We start from the raw sequence: 8,822 nt of genomic DNA, 5'->3' as shown, positions 1-8,822 counted from the left end.
AAAGCATGGAGCCATTGCTCTCAACATCAAGAGCTAGAGTGTTATCGTGAAACTCTACGGCTCTTGTATGATTGTGGAATGGTTGAGAGACATATCGAGATGGGAGGGGAGAGGTGAAGTGCATGCTTGCACAAGAGAGCGAACATTGCTCACCCATGGGGAAAGGGGCTGAGTACAACAAGTCATGAGTAGGGCTATGAATTAATACATCTCTTTAACAATAAGCTGTCCTTAGGACCATAAGGAACACTTTTTTTTAGCAAAGAGAATAATCCCCCACAGCGGAAGGTAATTGTTACTTTTTGGATGTGACCTTGTCACACCTTTGGGAGCGATTATGCAACAAAATGTACATTTTCATGTTGGATTAGGCCAGCCTACCTTCGCGCCCCCCCTCCCCAACAAAAAAAAAAAAAACCAAAAGAAAAATTCTTTCTCTACACGTTAAACAGCAAGCATCATCGCAGGCTCTGGAGTGGGCAGAACGAAGACGCCATCTTGAAGCTGCAAAGCAGAGCAATGAAGACGCCGTTTTGAAGTTGAAGAGCAGCAGAAAGAAGACGCCGTTTTAACGCCGGTTGATCGCCTCCTGACCCTCCAGGTCTGTTTCCATCTCATCCTCCAGTCTAGGTATACTTCAAGCAAGCTAGATCTCTTGAAGACGAACAATGCTGGTGTTTTTTGCTTTGTTGAGCTGTCATTGGTTTATGGAGTTCGCTCCATTATTTCAAACAGCTGGTGGATTTTCGTTCTTTCAACTTATATCATAATGACTTCCTGCCTGTTACAAACAATTGATCCTCGCATAGCACGGTATTATTTCATTCGCTAGTTTCGGAAGAAGGATTGGCACATGCTTGAAGTAGTGCTCTGGACAAGCTTATATTGCTGTCTTTGTTTTCGAACTGATTGACTTTTGAAGTAAAGATTGGGACAAGAGAAGTACTCCCATTAAAGCAAAGAGAAGTAAGTAACAAGGTGTAAGATAGGTTTGCATCATGTAGCTGTAGATTTGTTTCCAGTTTATGTTGTTGGCGTGCAGGAATTGCATGCGATGTCTATTGTAAGAAAGAAAGGGTTTGCATGTACATGCATTGGGTGTTGTCTGTAGGATTAAGCAGATTTCAATACACAAGAGTCACTCAAATAATATGAATAAGGAGTTCATAAATATTCTAGAGCTTGAGTTTAATTATTTTCCTTTTTAGCCGGTCCAATGCTTGTTTTTTTTTCTTTTTTTTCTCTTCTTTCTATTGGCTGCTCAATGGTATGACAAATAGACACAAAGTTCCTCTTACATTGCACCTTTGTTTGGGGTGAATGTGCTCAAACTTTCTGTTGGTGATCCTCATAAGTAAGAGTTGCTTGCAACCCTTGAAAGCGGTTTTCATGTTTCCAGAGCCTCACCATCCTTTTGGACATTTCCTGTTTCAGTTTGGCTTGAACAGAGCTTGCACTTAGAGGCTCATTTGGCGCAAATTCCTATTGTGTTCAGCATGCTTGAAGTGATTGTTCTCTCTCTCTCTCTCTCTCTCTCTCTCTCTCTCTCTCTCTCTCTCTTTCATTGAGTTCGAGATTGTTGGATAGATCTTTGGGTCTCTTGGGATAGTTCTGTGATGTTAAAATTTAATTCTCTCTATGTATCCATCTATCTCTCAGTTTGTTACATGATTCTTCGAAGATTGCAGCCCAGGGCGCTGGCTTGGGCATCTTTGCCCTGTGTGGCCCTTTGGAGGGCAATTTTTGGTTGCTGTTCTCAATTTGAGAACGTCTAGAGGCAGAGCTTATCGGTGGCATTGTTGTTATGTTTTTTTCATTGCTGCAAGCATAGTGGCTTCGATGTGAAGAATCAGGTTTGCAAAAAAAAATCTCTTTCTTTCTCTCTAATAGCATAGCAGTCATCACTCAGTCATTCTTGTACCTTATCACATCCAACAGCTATTGTTCACATTGTCATTGCTGTATTTGTACGATGTCTAGAGGGATAGATATCTGTACAGGGAGTCGTTTCAGCAGCCAGTTTTCCATGGCCTTTAGATGACATTGATATAATCTTTCTCTTGATTTATTGTCTTTCTTTTATCTCTATTTCAAACTAGCATGTTCTTTAAGGAAATGTGGAGCTTATGGACAAGTAGATTTGTGTTCATCAAGCTAAGCACTTCCTTTTAGATTTGTCAACTGGATGGAAGTAGGTAACGCATGAGAATTTATTGCGGTTTAGTGAAAGCGACAAGAAGCTGTTGTGACTGGATGCGCAAGCAACTCAATCCAAAGGAAGAAGGGTTACTGTTCCAAACAGAAACCCGCACAATGGGTAACCGTGCGGCCTTGGCCACAACTGATGCAGTAGTGCGCGAGGTCTCCAAGACGATTCCAATCATGGAACCAATCGTGGAAAGTAAAGGGAGATATTCCCGCCTTAGGCCTGGGAAGCAGATTGAGATAGGGAGATCTGCCTCCTCCTCAAGCACATCTGACGTTGGGTCGAAGCAGTGGTGCCGCTGTTGTAAGCTTGAGCCGCCCTAGCGGGCTCATCAACATCACATTGGCTGCCTTCTATGGAGACTCAAACTCTTATCTGATGATAACCTCTCTCAAAAATCTGCACACCAATGATCTTACCCACTTCAGTGAGGAGTCGGGCCTGGAGCAAGTCCCGAACCTCACCTTGGTTAGGCCGTGTGCCAACAATCTTGCAAATGACAAAGGTGGCTTGGAGCCATTCCACCTTGGCCGTCAAGCTTGCTTGCTCTTTTGGCAAAAGAGCAAGTCGAAGGGTCAGCTTCGCGGTGTCGGACGAGGGGGCGTCAGTAGAGTCCCCCTGAGATGGACCAGGGGCCGCCATTATGTGTGCTGTTGTAAAGAAGAGGAGGGAGGCGTCAATGTAGACCATCAGCAGGTTGAAATCAGCCCACAAACAACTTGCGAGGGCGAAGGGGGGATGGGGCTATTGGATAAGGATGTGGCGGGTCGGGGGTGGGGGCAATACGAAGCACAAAAGGGGTGGGGTGGGGTGGGGTGGGGGGGTGGGAGGGAGCATTGCGAGGGAGGGGGGAGGGGTAGCGAGGGGTTGCAGTGCGAGGGCAGGGGGACGAAACGTGTGAGGGGGATGGAGCGAGCAGCGAGCTGGAGAGAAATGGAACGGCGACCTTTTGCTACCTCTCAAAAATTTCGGGAGTGGCACTGTTCCTTTAGAAGTTTTGCATATTTAGGATCCTTTGAATACTTCATAAGGCACTTAACACAAGTGCTAACTTGCAGTTTTTTTCGGTTACCTGGAAGTTGTGGATCCTTTATTAAAGATTCTTCAAGTTCACAAGTGCTAACTTGCAGTTTCCGTTGGTGATCTGCAAGCTGTGGATCCTTTACTAAAGATTCTCAAGTTGGTCATCCAACTCGGATTTGTCTTTATTCGAATCTCTATTGCCGTTGTGTTCTTCATCCCTCAAAACTGTAGGTGGGATAACTTCGCTTTCTTGATTGGATTCTTTGTCAGAATCCATGGCATGTGTTGCAGAAAGTCTGACCGGATCCTCCGTAGATAAAGAATCGATTGTAGCCCTGATACCACTGTAACCGGCTTGGCCTTAACTAGGCGGTAATCTCACAACACATGAACAAAATTGAAAACATCAGCACTTGAACTTGAAATCAAACTATAGTTGTGACACGAAGTGGCAGAGTTCCGCCTCTAGATGCATTGGCCCCAAAGTATGGCGCCCCTTTCGGTACTGCTTTTATATTGATAAATCATAGGAGTACAATTGTCGGGGAGTCATCTTGCAATTTGCTTCCAAGCAATGATCTGCCAAAGTGCTCACTTGGCATCGCTTAAAAAGGCTCTAGGCCCAAAAGCAATAGATACAAAAAGCTGGCGCTGTCAAAAGCATCTACTAAAATAAGCCAGTCCACTCAATAGTCAAAAGGCAAGTGCCACTCATCCTGCAATATGGCCTGCCACATGTGAGCAGCCGTACAGATGCCACATCAGCACCGTAATTCGCGGTGGGTTTTGCACTGATACTACCACGTCAGCAATTCTCTCTCTCTCTCTCTCTCTCTCTCTCTCTCTCTCTCTCTCTCTGTGTCTTTGTCTCTCTCTTTGTGTCTGATGCACTTCATGTACCAAGGATCGAAAAGAACCTTTTGTCTGTATTTGCACTTGCAAGATTTGCACTTCTTGTCAAATTTGTGGATGATAGATGTACAGTTCACGATCTTAGTTTTGGTGATGAAATTGTTGCATCTGGCATTTTGTGCCATGGGTTGTATAAGCTCACTTTGTGTGACAAGTGTGGGCAAATGCACTTTGTTTTAGAAACCAAACTTTGGCATGCACATTTTGAGCATCTAAATTTCGCTAGTTTGTTGCATTTGCAGAAATTTGAAATAATTGCTTCTTTGCTGCCTCTTGAAGCACCTTCTAAGCATGTTTGTGAAGGCTATATTTTTGGTAAGATGCAACATTCAAAGTTCCAAAGGATGGTTCAATAAGAGCTACATGCAGGTTACAACTTGTGCATAGTGATGTTTGTGAGCCTATGCAAACTCCATCCTTGGATAATTACTTGTACTTCGTGACTTTCATTGATGCTTACTCCAAGTATGCATCGGTGTATCTACTTAAAGCCAAGTCTGAAGTGTTCATATGTTTCAAGCAATTTTTGATTATGGCCAAATATGTCTCTAAATGTACTATGGGCACCCTCTGTTCAAATCAAGGGGGGGAGTATATGTCTCATGAATTTAATGTATTTCTGGCTAGTCCTGGGATAAAACACCAATGTATTGTGCTGTATACACCTCATCAAAATAGTGTTGTTGAAAGAAAAAACAAGTCATTTACGAAGATGGCACGATGTATGGTCGGGAATCAAGCTTTCACGTATGCTACTTATTGACTTAACAGGTATCCTACCAAAGCTCTGATACCAATGTTAGGTGTAGCGGAATGATTGTTTGCGCTTTGATCAAGATGAGTGCTCCGAACTGTGCTCAAGGTTCCTTTTGTTCTTATGGAAGGTAGAGCCTTCCGTTCTTAATGAGAGAATGCTATGATCACAAACAAAGTGAATGGACACTGTGCGTGTAAGTGTATGAGACTGAGAGAGAGAGAGAGAGAAGAGAGATATGACACTAGAGATGTTGTAAAACCCTCCTCCGAAGGCCCCACTCTCGTCGGCGAGAGTGGTCTACTATTGATTGCACAATCTGGTACAAATGAATGCAAGTGACTGATGCAAGTCTTGGCTATGTCGATGATGACGACGGGGATGACGAAGTTGACCTAAGGGCTGAAATCTGCAATCTTTCTACTGCTGTCCAAAAACGCTATGGGTTGAAATTTGCGACTGAGCCAAAAACGCTGATTTGGGGGCTGTTTTCGATGGTTCCTTAACGCTGAAAATTCAGGTTTAGGGCTGAAAACTGAGGTTCCTAAATGCAGAAAACTGATGTCTTTACCGGGCTGAATCTGCTACTTCTTGTGGGCTGAATCTGAAGGTCTTTATCGCTTGGGATCTGCAATCGCTGGACCTCCTCAAAACGCTAGGGTTGCTTGTCTGCTACTGACAAGAAACGCTAGCTGATCTTGCATCTTCAAAAACGTTGGGTATGCGAAAAATGCAAGGCATGTGATGGTCTTTCCGGCGACGATCTGATGCAAAAACGCCAAGGGCTTGGCTTTCCGGCGATGAAGGCTGTTGAAAACGCTAGGGATAGGAATCTGCTGCTTGGAGAAAACGCCAAGGCTTGGGATCTTGCTTGGAGGGAATCCACCAAGGTTCTGCTAAGAAGTTGCCTGTTGAGCAAGGTGCTCCTGCCGCCTCTTCTGCCATTTAGTGCTAACTTGGATTTGCTTATATATTTTCTTAGCAAAATTGCCCTACTTACTTTTGTTGGAAAGTCACTTAAATTAATAAGTGAAAAATGTCAAAAGTAGGGAAAATAGGCTAAATGCACTGAAAAAATCCCATAACTGATTCTGATGGGAATACTGATGATCATGCTGTGTGCAACCAGAGGATATGCATCTATACTAAGTGACTGGGCATGCACGGTCTACGAATAGACTCACAAAAGTGCCAGATCACTTCTAATCTAGACTGACTGGACTGACCGAACCCTGATCATGCTGTAGCTTGTCCACGGACACATAGGGTTGGATGTGTCACGTGACATCATCAAAATAGTGTTGTTGAAAGAAAAAACAAGTCATTTACGAAGATGGCACGATGTATGGTCGAGACTCGAGCTTTCACGTATGCTACTTATTTACTTAACAGGTATCCTACCAAAGCCTTGCAGTCTATGACTCCTTATGAAGCCTGGCATGATAAGAAGCCATCTATTGATCACATACACGATTTTTTGGTTGTTTAGCTTATGCTTTGGTGCCACAAACGCAGCGCAAAAAATTGGATGATAAGGCTGTTAAATGCATTTTTGTTGGTTATAATCCTGAGAGCAAAGGGTACATCTTCGTTTCATGAAATATTGTATTTGTGGAAGATTCTGTCCGTTCTTGGTTATCATGAACCAAAAACATAATGTAAGCTCGCAGAACATTTATGACACTTTGTTGCCTCTTTTTAATGATGGAAACTTGAATGTAAGTTCTAATGAGGCAAATGTACAGCCTATGGGGGTTTTCGAAAATGTTACAGATCAGTCTATTACTGATGTAGATGTACATGATGTACTTGATGTGGAAAGGTTGAGAATGAAGAGGGTAGGGGTATGCCAAAATGGTTGGTACATACTTTGGGTGATAGTAAATTGGATGGATGCATCTATGTCTAGTTGTACTCATTCAGGTTTTTGCCATGCATTATATACGCCAGATTGTTATGCTTTGGCTGTTTCTAATTTATATGATGAAGAGGAATGTCTTTCTTTTTTATGAAGCATGGCTGCAATGCAATCAGAATATGGAACACTTATAGAGAATGAAACATGGACTTTATGTGATTTGCCTCCCGGCAAGAAGGCCACTGGTACGAAGTGGGTTTACAAGTGAAATGCAAGCCGGATGGTGAGATTGAAAGCTACAAGGCTAGACTTGTTGCAAAGGGTTATGCAAAGCAGAAAGTCATTGACTATAAAGAGACTTTTGCCTCCACTTGTCGTATGATTGTTGTTCATTTTCTTCGTGCATTGGCAGCTTTCTTTGGATGGAATGTACATCAATCCAACATTGTTATTGCTTTCTTGAATGGTGATATTTTCACAAATTGATGACGTGGCAGCTTGCAGGACATCCCTGAAATGCGCCGACAGGCTGACGTGGCAACCATCGGAAAATCTGTCGCAAAACGCGTTGACATGCTGACGTGGCAAGCCATACGGTAGTATCAGAGCACAAAAAGATTCTTCTTCTACCGAGGATACGATCCTTTTTGCAGCACACGCAGACTTTTGTGAAAGAATCTTCGTGTCCCAACCCCGGACTTATTAGCCACTCCCACCCTTCATACATCGTGCATCGGGCGCGCTCTCGTCTTCATCGCTGTGTCTTACAAGGCCTAAAGCCATAAAGAATCCCAGATTACACATGGGTACTCGTGAAGAATTTGACTGAGATGACACCTCTCAATGGGAAGGCAAAGAAAAGTTGAAGATCCGGCGCGGGAACTGAAGAAAAGAATGAAGATTTGGGCAAATTTTTTTCAGACAAGTTTGCCAGAACGGAGTACAAACATCACCTATAGGTTGGCATGTGTGGACAGATTGATCAAGTACTCCAGGGACCTGAGATTGACGAGACACCTGAAGAATTACCCGATTGATAAGATTTACTCGAGATGGCATGTAGCCATTGTTTCTCCTCTCAGGTAAGGAGGAAAGCCGAAAGGACAGACGAGTGCAGAAAAGCGGAACCTGTACACGCAGAAAGAGATGGACCAGAACTCAAAGGACCACCAGAAGATAAACTTGAGAGTTACAGAGCAGCAACCGAGTGCGGAAGAAAAGGAAAGATACTAGTACCACATTGAGTGGGGCTCGAACCGAGTTAGATGAACAAAAGTACAAAACTTTGCCGCCCTTGGGCAAAGTGAAAGATGTGGAAGCCCTCATTTTTTTTTAATGGAGGAGCCAAGGCCAACTTCTTGAATTGGCGGCTTGATTTGGAATTATGCTCGACAGGCTGAGGCCGCAGGCGGAGGCAGTTCTAGCGGCACCCGGACGGGATGTTGCCATTACACTGATCATTGGCAAACTTCGTTTGCAATGTCAGTGGTTTTAGGGCACGAGGACTTCTACGTAATGCCCTTAGGAAGGTTGTGACGTCCTCCTCGAAATCCCTTGGTACCACAAGAACAATGCAGTGGTTGACTATCGGATTGAGAGAGCAACTTTGACAAATGAAGGGCAAAGAGATTGTACTTGATGAAATTCAGTTTCTTTATTCGATTTTTCTTGAGAGAACTAAGTGATTGAAGGTCGAATATGTTTGACCTCCAAAAGAAACGACAAGATTTTTTTGCAATAGAGGCTGACTATTTCTCTTAAGGCGTACAAAACGAGTTACCTCCTTTACGTCGTGAACATCACATGATTGATTCGGCCACCTTACAGCGTTAGCCGAGGCCAAGATAAAGAAACAATGAACCAGAACAAATTTCCACATTACGAGGATCGATGATATACTCGACAGACTTCAGAATTTTACTTGCCGAATTGATATGAAGAGTGATTATCATCAGATTGGTATTGCTCCTGGGGACGTCTACAACACAACTTTCAGGATGCCTTTTTGGATTTTCAGAGAATATTGATCATTTGTGGGTTTCCCAGACACTGAGGAAGCATAAATTGCT

General features: G+C 43.4%; 1 long non-coding RNA gene across 1 annotated transcript in view; it reads left to right on the top strand.

Annotated features, from left to right (window-relative positions):
• Nucleotides 1-226: 226 nt before the first annotated feature.
• LOC147461321 (uncharacterized) overlaps nucleotides 227-8,822 on the top strand; it is a 71,181-nt gene continuing 62,585 nt past the window's right edge. Inside the window, exon 1 of the long non-coding RNA XR_015187584.1 lies at nucleotides 227-601. This is a non-coding gene — a long non-coding RNA (uncharacterized LOC147461321). The remainder of the gene's footprint in view (nucleotides 602-8,822) is intronic.

This window comes from Adiantum capillus-veneris, chromosome 3 (genome assembly GCF_014529385.1).
Source record: "Adiantum capillus-veneris isolate H3 chromosome 3, ASM1452938v2, whole genome shotgun sequence".
In the NCBI taxonomy this organism is placed as follows: Eukaryota; Viridiplantae; Streptophyta; class Polypodiopsida; order Polypodiales; family Pteridaceae; genus Adiantum; species Adiantum capillus-veneris.
The sequence above is the reverse complement of the archived record's forward strand: the minus strand, read 5'-3'. Positions and strand labels throughout refer to the sequence as shown.